Source organism: Protopterus annectens, chromosome 1.part2 (genome assembly GCF_019279795.1).
Source record: "Protopterus annectens isolate FY-2018-M chromosome 1.part2, PAN1.0, whole genome shotgun sequence".
Classification (NCBI taxonomy): domain Eukaryota; kingdom Metazoa; phylum Chordata; order Ceratodontiformes; family Protopteridae; genus Protopterus; species Protopterus annectens.
Window position 1 is genome coordinate 130,290,683 of NC_056727.1, and position 12,377 is coordinate 130,303,059.

General features: G+C 44.7%; 1 protein-coding gene across 5 annotated transcripts in view; it reads left to right on the forward strand.

The window, feature by feature from the left end:
• PPP4R3B (protein phosphatase 4 regulatory subunit 3B) overlaps positions 1–12,377 on the forward strand; it is a 2,189,617-nt gene that overhangs the window by 1,789,496 nt on the left and 387,744 nt on the right. The window lies entirely within an intron of this gene.

Genomic DNA, 12,377 nt, shown 5'->3' on the forward strand with positions numbered 1-12,377 from the left:
GCTGTTCAGAATGCCTTGACAGCCTTCAAGGACTTAATTCATCCAGGACAACTACTGATAAACACAGACAACACCACAGTTATGTGGTACATAAACAAGCAGGGGGGTACGCATTCCTATCCCCTCTGCAGACTAGCCATGGCATTGTGGGACACAGCCTTGACTTGCCAAGTACATCTTCAAGCTCACTTCCTGCCAGGAAAACAAAATACTCTGGCAGACGACTTAAGCAGAAATCTTATGGACCATCATGAGTGAAAACTGGATCCACAAGTCTTCAGCATGATAACACAGAAATGGGGGAGCTCAGACATAGATATATTTGCCTCTCCCCAAAATCACCAACTGGACAAATTCTGCACAAGGACTTTATCACAGACAAGCATGGAAAGTGGATGCCCTATCCTTCAGTTGGAAAAAACCTATCAGTCTACTTTTTTTCTCCTCTGCCTCTTCTCCCTAAGGTCTTGCTAAAATTCAGACAGGAAAAACCAAAAATGATCCTAATTGCCCCGGACAGGCCTCACCAGCACTGGTACCCAATTCTAAGGAATATGTCTCAACTCCCTCCTTGGTACTTGCCTCAAATAACCTCATCTATTGTCTCAGCAGAGCAGTCAAATTCTGCACACTCGGCTCCAAACTTTAAGCCTGGCAGCATGGCTGATCATGTAATTATTCAAACACCACCTCTCAGTAAATCTGTGATGGATGTCATTTTGGAAGCCAGAAGGCCTACTACTAGAAAATCTTATGCTGATACATGGAAGAGATTCTGTGCTTGGAACCAAGCACAAGGAACGGACATAACAAAACCAAATATTCCTCTGATTTTACAGTACTTGACTGAGATGCTTGACAAGGGCCTATCTTTTTCTTCAATACAAATCCATGCCTCTGCCGTCTCTGCTCATTACAACAAGGAGCCTCCCATCTTTTCTTATCCTCTGCTAAAGCAGTATCTTAAAGGGGCCAAAAATTTAAGCCCTCCCAGAAGATCACCAACTCCTGCATGGGACCTCAATTTTGTGCTGGAAAAACTCACCCTACCTCCTTTTGAACCAGCAGCTACTGCGGATATAACGTTTTTATCTTGGAAAACAACTTTCCTTTTGGCAATCACTTCAGCAAGAAGGGTTTCAGAACTACAGGCCCTCATGGCTGTGGAGCTTTTTATTACATTTTACCCAGACAGGGTGTCCCTCAGGACCAATCCTTCTTTTATACCTAAGGTGGTATCCAGTCTGGCTCTTAACCAAACTATTCACCTGCCAACATTTTACCCAAATCCGCAGAACAAGGGGGAGAGGATTCTGCATTCATTGGACGTACACAGACAACTAAGATTCTACTTAAACAGGACCAAATCTCTAAGAAAAACTGAGCAACTACTGGTAGCATTTGCTGCAGGATCAGCGGGAAAGGCTATATCAAAGCAGACTATTTCTAAGTGGATAAGCCACTGCATTCGTTTCTGCTACTTGCATCATGGTAAACCAGTGCCCAATGGAATCAGGCACATTCCACCAGGGCTGCCTCTACCTCAGCAGCCTTTCTCAGAGGAGTTCCAACCTAAGGCATTCTAGAAGCTGCTACTTGGAGCTCTGTTCATACTTTTGCAAAGCATTATCATTTGCCTCTCTTCTCTAAGTCCAGGGCAGGCTTTGCCACTGCAGATGTTCATCGTGTTACACCGCTGCAGTTATTACACTTGGGTTATCCTGCCATCAGGCGGTCCCACAGTCGGCCAGAGTTCCAAAGTCTTGGTCCGGCGTCGGTTGCTGTCACTTCTTCCCTTGCGTCAGTGCGCCAGGGGTATATAAGATGCATCCAACACCATTTTCTTCAGTCTTTCTTGCCGCGTGGTGCCCGAAGCAAAAGCAGTTCGCAAGTGCCGGTCGGCCGAATCCTGAGATTTTCGAAGTCTAATTTCAGATCCGAAGTCTTCAATAAAGCTAAGTACTCCTTTGGGGAAACTTTTTTCTTGCCTCAGACCGATGTCAGAAAAAGTTAATAATTGTATTTCTTGTGGGAAGCAAATACCTCATAAGGACTTCCACTCTTACTGTATTCCATGCCTAGGCCCTGATCACAACATCACTAGTTGTCGGTTTTGTGCTAGATTTAACAAACACACTATAAAACGACGTTTTGATTTTGCTTTGCACTACTTTGGCCAAAGGTTCAATTATACAATGCCGTCAGAACAACCGACGACCGCAATTCATAAAAAACGCAAAGACAAGGATAAAGACAGGCATCCAAGGTCCAAAACCGACGACGAAGCCTCTTCTAGGCCAGTCATCGGTTCGCCGGTTCTCAGTGAGGCGCTTTCACAGCCCCTGACACTCGCTACCTCAGAGCCGCAGGCCGCCTCCGACTCCCACATGGAGACAACTAGGCCTCTGGAAACTCAAGGTATTGGGCCTACGGAAACTAATCCCTCAGATGGGTCCGGAGCCGCTGAGCAGGCATCAACTTCTGAGGGTGTTTTCAGACCTTCACGACTTACCATTAAAGCAACAGCCAAGACAAAAACACCATTAAAGACAAAGAAGCAAGTACAGCATTCTCCTGGACAGTCCTCCATGCCTACGAAACAGATGCTCAAAATGGCCGAAGACCTCATTACTCTAATCAGGGGTTCCCATCCCCCTCCTGAGAAAAGGCCTAGGCAGGATACAGACTATGATTCCTCTGATCAGGTTTCCATTTCCTCTGATTCCTCTTCAGACCAGGGATACTCTCTACCCCCCTATGAGGACTCTGATGCTGAAGAATCTATCCCTTCAGCCTCTCCTCCTGAGGATTACTCTTTTGGGGAAACTTTACATACCATGAGGGAGCATTTCCATTGGGAAAGTCAGGATTATTCAGAATCCAAGACAAGGCTCAGGGACTTCCTTTTATTGCCTCAGCACAGGCCCCTTGCTATTCTGCCTGTGTTAAATATTGTGGATGATGTGTTCTCTGAATCCAGCTTATCACCTGATTCTTTGCCCCCTGCACCAGCCAAGCCAGATAGGTATTATAGAGTCCCTGACTCTCACACGTTTCTTTATAAAAACCCTTCTGCTGACCCAGAAACCATTTCCCAGGGTCCCAAAGGGGTTAAGGCTTCCATTGCAAAAAATCCAGTACCCTCTGACAGAGATTCTAGAGCATTGGATAGATGGGGGAAGAAAGTTTACACTTCTGCAACTTTAGCAGTAAGGGCTTTAAATTGCCAGTTTCACATGCTTAAGTACCAACAATATTTAATGGCTCAGTTAAAACAGAAAATGCTTACAAGCTCAAAAGCTCCTGACTATAAAGAAATGCAGGATTTATTGCATGCAGTTGAACAGGTGGGAAAACAAACTCTGCAATGTGGTTTTGATTCTTTAGAGGCCTCTTGTAGAGCCACAGTTAAAGGTTCTGTGAGTCGAAGACATGCTTGGTTAAAAGAACAGAGTTTACCCGACCATGTTAAGGCAAAATTATTGGATGCTCCTTTACAGCATGATACCTTGTTTGGTGTTAAGGCAGAAGAGGTGTTAAAGAAAATGGAGGATAAAGCTAAATCTATGCAAACAGTCAAAGATTTCTTACAGGTACAGCCACCTCGCTTTAGCAGAAATTGGCCTACAAAGAATTGGTCCTTTCCAGTGTCAGACAGGCCACAGAGAGGCAGATTCAGAATCCCAAGAAGCAATTCTCAACCCCAAGGCTCTTACAGACAACGACAGTGGGGTACCTCAACCCCAAAAGGAGGTGAGGACAAGTCTCAACCTTACAGGAAACAGTCTCAATGACTTGCCCCTTCGTATGCCAAGCACTTCCCTTTTGGCAGCCCCCTTAGGGGGGAAACTAGCACTTTTTTTTTCAAAATTGGCAAACAATCACCCAAGACAAATGGGTTCTGAGTATTTTGTCTCAAGGTTACAGGTTGCACTTTCACACTTTACCAAGGCTAAAAGGAATGCCTAACCTGCCACAAAATCAATGGGCAGAGGCTCAAAAACAAAATACAGCCCTCATGGACATGAGAGCTATTCAGAAAGTACCACAGCAGGAACAAGGACAAGGATTTTACTCAAGACTCTTCCTGGTCCCCAGAAAGGACAATGCCTGGAGACCCATACTAGACCTTTCAACTCTAAATACTTACCTGGATGTTCCGAAATTCAAAATGTTGACACTACAGCAGCTTCTTCCCATGCTGGGCAAGAAGGCTTGGCTTGTTACTTTGGACCTCAAAGAGGCATACCTGCATGTCCCTATCAGACAAGATTGCAGAAGATACCTCAGATTCTAAGCTGGTACAATGCACTACCAATTCTCTGCACTGCCCTTTGGCTTATCTACTGCGCCCAGGGTCTTAGCAAAGTGCGTGGCACCAGTAATTGCATTTTGCAGACAAAAAGGAATTCAAATATATCCATACCTGGACGACTGCCTCATTGAAGCAGAGAGAAAGGACATTCTTCTAAAGCATCTGGCGTTTGTAAAAAGGTTGCTAATTTCTCTAGGGTACGCAGTAAATGAAAAGAAGTCAAAACTAGTGCCCTCACAACAGATAATATTCCTTGGTGCCAGCTTAAATACAACGGCCCAGATGGCTTATCTCACGCCAGACAAACAAGGACAACTGACTCAATATTTTCAATTGCTGGCAAAAAAGTCCCATCTCCCTGCAAGAAAAATTCTGCAGGCCCTGGGATTCATGGCATCCTGCATACTACTAATTCCATATGCCAGACTGCATATGAGGAAATTACAATGGTACCTAAAAAGTGTTTGGACTCAACACTCTCACAGTTTAGAAACAGTAATACCAATAATTCCCTGCCTACAACAGGAGTTTCGATGGTGGGCACAGGCATGTCACCTCAACAAGGGTCAGTCTTTCACTCTACCCACAGCCAGGCAGACTCTAACAACAGATGCTTCGGATTACGCCTGGGGAGCACACATGGCAGGAAAATGTATTCAGGGCGAGTGGACCACAGACCAAATGCATCTTCACATCAATCACAAAGAGATGTTGGCTGTTCAAAATGCCCTAACAGCTTTCAAGGACCTTCTGCATCCAGGACAATTATTATTAAAAACAGACAACACCACAGTAATGTGGTACATAAACAAGCAAGGGGGCACTCATTCTTATCCCCTATGCAGGCAAGCCATGACCTTGTGGAACACAGCTCTAACTTATCAAGTTCATCTGCAAGCACAATTCCTGCCAGGAAAGAAAAGTACTCTGGCAGACGATCTAAGCAGAAATATCATGGACCCTCACAAATGGAAATTGAATCCACAAATCTTCAGCATGGTAATGCAAAAATGGGGGTGCCCAGACATAGATCTTTTTGCCTCCCCACTGAATTGCCAACTACAAAAATTCTGCACAAAGACTTGCACACAAGCATGGAAAGTGGATGCTCTTTCATTCAGCTGGAAAAGCCTAAAAGTTTATGCCTTCCCACCATTGCCTCTCCTTTCAAAGGTACTCCTAAAAGCCAGACAAGAAAAACCACAGATGATCCTGATTGCTCCAGACTGGCCACGCCAGTACTGGTACCCAATCTTAAAGAACTTAGCTCAAGGCCCACCATGGATTTTGCCTCAAATTTCACACCTTCTGACTCAACAAAACAATCAGATCCTGCACGGTCAGCTCAAAACCCTAAACCTGGCTGCATGGCAGATTCATTAGTCAAACAGGCAACACCTCTCTCTAAAGCTGTTATGGATGTCATTTTGGAGGCCAGGAGGCCTAGCACCAGGAAATCTTACTCAGAAAAATGGAAGAGATTCTGTGCCTGGAACCAGGCTCAAAGCCTTGACCCTCTTGTCCCAAATATTCCTCAGATTTTACAATACTTAACTGAAATGCTGGACAAAGGCATATCCTTCTCATCAATTAAAATCCACGCCTTTGCCATTTCAGCTCATTACAACATGGATCCTCCTTTATTCTCTCATCCCTTGCTAAAGCAGTACCTCAGAGGGGCTAAAAACATAAGACCGCCCCGGAGAGCACCAACACCAACTTGGGACCTCAATTTTGTTTTGGAAAAACTGACCTTGCTATCTTTTGAGCCAGCCAATACAGCCGATCTAAAATTTTTATCATGGAAAACAGCTCTGCTCCTGGCAGTAACTTCAGCACAAAGAGCATCAGAGCTACAGGCATTAATGGCAGTGGAACCTTTTATAATATTTCATCAGGACAGGGTTTCTTTAAGGACAAACCCTACCTTTATGCCAAAGGTGGTATCTAGAGTGGCTCTTAACCAAACCATCCATTTGCCAACTTTTTATCCAAACCCCCAGAATAAAGGGGAGAAACTTCTGCACTCTTTGGACATACACAGGCAGCTATGCTTCTACTTTGACAAAACAAACGCTTTCAGGAAAACTGAGCAACTGTTTGTAGCATATGCTGCAGGATCACAGGGCAAGGTTATCTCAAAGCAGACTATTTCCAAATGGATAGGACACTGTATTCATTAACGCTACACACAGCATGGAAAATCAGTCCCTAATAACATTAGGCCACATTCTACCAGAGCAACAGCCACTTCAACAGCCTTTCTCAGAGGAGTACCAACCAAGGAAATTTTGGAGGCTGCAACTTGGAGTTCAGTGCACACCTTTACCAAGCATTACCACTTGCCTCTTTACTCTAAATCCAGAGCAGGATTTGCCACTGCAGTTCTGCAGGGCCTCATAGCCAATCCTAACTCTTTATAGACCAGCCACCCAACCTTAGCTTTGGGATTCTACCCGAGTGTAATGACTGCAGCAGTGTAACACGATGAACATAGTACAGTTTTGTACCTACCATAAATGTAGATGTTTGAGTGTTCACACTGTTGCAGTCCAGGTTACCCTCCCTCCATCCCCTCTGTCCTAGCTGGACTTATCTATACCTTTCTATCCTATACAACCTTTGTGGTGTATTTGCTTGTAACTGAAGGTATTGTTTTTATTTTTTATATATGTTTTATTAGCAATATGTATTGCCTACCGACTTGGGGGCACCTGACATCTGGGGCAAGAATAACTGAAGAAAATGGCGTCGGATGCATCTTATATACCCCTGGCGCACTGACGTCAGGGAGGAAGCAACAGCAACCGACGCCGGACCAAGACTTTGGAACTCTGGCCGACTGCGGGGACTGCCTGACGGCAGGATAACCCAAGTGTAATGACTGCAGCAGTGTGAACACTCGAACATCTACATTTATGGTAGGTACAAAACTGTACTTTCTGCAGGGCCTTATAGCCGCCCCTAATGCTATTTAGTTCCATCCTCCCATCCATAGCTTTGGGATTCTATCCAAATGTGATGACTGCAACAGTGAAACACGAAGAACATAGTACAGTTGTGTACACTTACCATAAATGTAGATGTTCGAGTGTATTCACTGTTGCAGTCCGGGTTACCCACCCGCCATCCCCCTTTTTTTCTTCTAGAACTTCTCTTTCCTTCACTATATTCTAAAGCCTTTGTGGTGTATTTGCTTTTAGATGAAGGTAAAGTTTGTGTTGCTGAAGTGCATTTATATATATATATATATATATATATATATATATATATATATATGTTCATCGTGTTCCACTGTTGCAGTCATTACACTTGGGTTATCCTGCTGGCAGGCTACCCTCAGTCGGCCTGAATTCCAAAGTCCTGGTCCGGCGTCAGTTGCTGTTGCCTCTTCCCTCACGTCAGTGCACCAGGGGTATACAAGATGCAGCCGACGCCATTTTCTTCAGTCTTTCTTGCCACACGGTGCCCGAAGCAAAAGCAGTTTGCAAGTGCCGGTTGGCCGACTCCTGAGATTTTCGAAATTGAATTTCAGATCCGAAGTCTTCAATAAAGCTAAGTACCCCATTGGGGAAACTTTTTCTTGCTCCAGACCGATGTCAGTAAAAGTTAACAATTGTATTTCTTGTGGGAAGCAAATACCTCATAAGGATTTCCACTTTTACTGTATTCCTTGCCTAGGTCCTGACCACGACATTGCTAGTTGTTGGTTTTGTGCTAGATTCAACCAACGCAGTATTAAGCGTCAGTTTGATTTTGCTTTACATTACTTTGGACGAAGATTTAACTACATGATGCCGTCGGAACAACCGACGACCGGAATACATAAAAAATGCAAAGACAAAAAAAGGACAGGCATCCGAGGTCCAAAACCGACGACGAATCCTCTTCTAGGCCAGTCGCCGGTTCTCAGTGAGGCGCTTTCGCAGCCCCTGACACCCGCTACCTCAGAGCCACAGGCCGCCTCCGACTCCCACTTGGAGACAACTAGGCCTCTGGAAACTCAAGGTATTGGTTCTACGGAAACTATTCCCTCAGATGGGTCCCAATGACTTCCCTCTACAAAAGCCAAGCTCTTACCTTTTGACAGCACCCTTAGGGGGAAAACTAGCTCTCTTCTCACAAAATTGGCACGTGATCACCCAGGACAAATGGGTACTGAATATTGTTTCTCAGGGTTACAGGTTCCACTTTCACACCCTCCCACGGTCAAAAGGTATGCCAGACCTGACACAAAACTAATGGGCAGAGGCACAAAAACAAATTTCTGCACTCATGGACATGAGAGCTATTCAAAAAGTACCACAGCAAAAACAGGGGCAAGGATTTTACTCAAGACTTTTCTTGGTACCCAGAAAGGACAAAGCTTGGAGACCAATACTGGACCTGTCATTTCTAAATACTTTCCTGGATGTTCCAAAATTCAAAATGTTGACACTGCAGCAACATCTACCCATGCTGGGCAAGAAGGCTTGGCTAGTTACTTTGGACCTCAAAGAGGCATGCCTGCATGTCCCTATCAGACAATCTTGCAGAAGATACCTCAGATTCGTAGCTGGTTCAATGCATTACCAATTCTCTGCACTGCCCTTTGGCTTATCTACTGCGCCCAGGGTCTTCACAAAATGCCTGACACCAGTAATTGCATTTTGCAGACAAAAAGGAATTCAAATATATCCCTACTTGGACGACGGCCTTATTCAAGCAGAGAGCAAGGACGTTCTACTAAAGCATCTGGCGTTTGTAAAACAATTACTAATTTGCCTAGGGTACACAGTAAACAAAAATAAATCAAAACTAGTGCCCTCTCAAGAGATAATATTCCTGGGTGCAAGCTTTAATACTACTGCCCAGATGGCTTATCTCACGTCAGACAAGCAAAGGCAACTGACTCATTACTTTCAAATGATGGCAACAAAAATCCAGCTACCTGCAAGAAAAAATTCTGCAGGCTTTGGGCTTCATGGCATCTTGCATCCTGCTAATTCCATATGCAAGATTGCATATGAGGAAGCTACAATGGTACCTAAAAAGTGTTTGGACTCAACATTGCCACAGCCTGGAAACAATAATAACTCTTATTCCCTGCCTGCAACAGGAGTTTCGATGGTGGGCACTGGCCTGTCACCACAACAAGAGACAGCCTTTCACTAACAACAGATGCATCGGATTATGCCTGGGGGGGGCACACATGGCAGGAAAATGTATTCAGGGCACGTGGCCCAAGGACCAAATGCATCTTCACATCAATCAAAAAGAGATGCTAGCTGTACAGAATGCCCTGACAGCCTTCAAGGACCAACTACGTCCAGGACAACTATTACTAAAGATGGACAATACTACAGTTATGTGGCACATAAACAAGCAAAGGGGCACATATTCCTACCCCCTCTGCAGGCAAGCCATGACTTTGTGGAACACAGCACTGACCTACCAAGTGCATCGGCAGGCACAATTCCTGCCAGGAAAGAAAAATACTCTGGCAGACGAACTAAGCAGAAACCTCATGGACCCTCACGAGTGGAAACTAAATCGACAGGTCTTCAGCATGATGATAAAGAAATGGGGATGCCCAGACATAGATCTCTTTGCCTCCCTTCACAACTACCAACTACAGAGATTCTGCACAAGGACTTATCACTCAAAAGCATGGAAAGTGGATTCTCTATCTTTCAGCTGGAAAACCCTGACAGTTTATGCCTTTCCACCTCTCCCTCTCCTTCCCAAGGTGTTCCTAAAGGGCAGACAAGAGAAGCCAAAAAGTGATTTTGATTGCCCCACACTGGCCACGCCAGCATTGGTACACAATCCTAAAGAGCCTGTCTCAAGGCCCAGCCTAGACTTCACCTCTAATTCCTCATCTTCTGACTCAACAAAACAATCAGATCCTGCACAGCCAACTCAGAACCTTAAACCTGGCTGCATGGCGGATAATATAGCCACTCAGAACACACCTCTCTCTAAAGCTGTCATGGATGTCATTTTGGAAGCCAGGAGGCCCAGCACCAGGAAATCTTATGCAGAAAAATGGAAGAGATTCTGTGCATGGAACCAGGCACAAGGACTTGACCCACTTGTTCCAAATATTCCTCAGATTTTACAATACCTAACTGAGATGCTGGACAAGAGCCTATCCTTCTCATCAATTAAGATCCATGCCACTGCCATTTCAGCTCATTACAATACGGAACCTCCCATTTTCTCTCATCCACTGCTAAGACTGTACCTCAGAGGGGCAAAAAACATAAGACCCACAAGGAGAGCACCGATACCTACATGGGACCTCAACTTTGTCTTAGAAAAGCTCACACTACCTCCTTTTGAGCCAGCCAATACCGCTGACATAAAATTCTTATCATGGAAAACTGCTCTGCTCCTAGCAATAACTTCAGCAAGAAGAGTCTCAGAGTTACAGGCATTAATGGCAGTGGAACCTTTTATCATTTTCATCCGGACAGGGTTCTCTAAGGACAAACCCAACTTTTATGCCAAAGGTAGTATCTAGTGTGGCTCTTAACCAAACCATTCATTTGCCAACATTTTATCCAAATCCCCAGAATAAAGGGGAGAGACTTCTGCACTCTTTGGATGTACACAGGCAGCTACGCTTCTACTTGGACAAAACAAAAACTTTCAGAAAAACTGAGCAACTGTTTGTAGCATATGCTCCAGGATCACAAGGAAAGGCTATCTCAAAGCAGACTATTTCAAAATGGATAGGACACTATTCTTTGCTCCCCATTTGGGGGCACCTGACATCTGTGGCAAGAAAAACTGAATAAAATGGTGTCGGCTGCATGTTTTATACCCCTGACGACCCGACGTCATGGAAGAGGAGACAGCAACCGACGCAGGACCCAAGACTTTGATATTCAGGCCGACTGAGGGCAACCTGCCAGCAGATTGCCCAAATGTGATGACTGCAACAGTGAATACACTCGAACATCTACATTTATGGTAAGTGTACACAACTGTACTTTCCTCTGAGGGGCCAAAAATCTACGACCACCCAGGAGAGCTCCAACTCCTGCCTGGAACCTCAACTTTGTATTGGAAAAGCTCACCCTTCCTCCTTTCGAGCCAGCTGCCACTGCGGACTTAAAATTACTTTCTTGGAAAACAGCTTTCCTTTTAGCGATCACTTCAGCAAGAAGGTATCTGAATTACAGGCCCTCATGGCAGTGGAGCCTTTCATCATCTTTTATGCAGACAGGGTGTCCCTCAGGACCAATCCCTCCTTCATGCCCAAGGTGGTATCCAGTGTGGCCCTTAATCTGTCAATACATTTGCTAACCTCTTTCCTAATCCACAGAGTAAAGGGGAACTGATTCTGCACTCCTTAGACATGCACAGACAACTTAGTCTACTTGGACAGAACTAAACCTCAAAGAAAATCTATAATCAACTGCTGGTGGCATTTGCTGCAGGGGCAGAGGGGAAGGCTGTTTCAAAGCAAACCATTTCCAAATGGATAGAAAATTGCTTTTTTTTTGCTACAAACACCATGGAAAACCTATCCCACAGGGGATCAGACCCCACTCTACCTGGGCTGCATCTACCTCTACAGCCTTTCTCAGAGGCATCCCTACCAGGGACATCCTAGAAGCTGCTACTTGGAGTTCTGTACATACTTTCACCTAGCATTGCCATCTGCCAATGTTTTCTAAATCCAGAGCTGGTTTTGCCACTGCAGTGTTCCAGGGCCCTTTAGCTGGTCCTAATTCTATTTAAATTCCTCCTCCCATCCCTAGCTTTGGGAATCTACCCAAAAGTGATGACTGCAACAATGAAACACGAAGAACATAGTACAGTTGTGTACACTTACTATAAATGTAGATGTTCAAGTGTGTTCACTGTTGCAGTCCTGGTTACCCTCCCTCCAGCCCCCTTCTTTTTCTTTTTTGGATATACCTTTACTTTCCTTTACTATCTTCAAAAGCTTTTTGGTGTATTTGCTTTTTTGTTGGAGGTATAACCTTGTATATTTATAGATTTTATTGCTTGCCATTAAGGGGGCACCTGACATCCGGGACAAGAAAAACTGATGTAATGGCGTCGACTG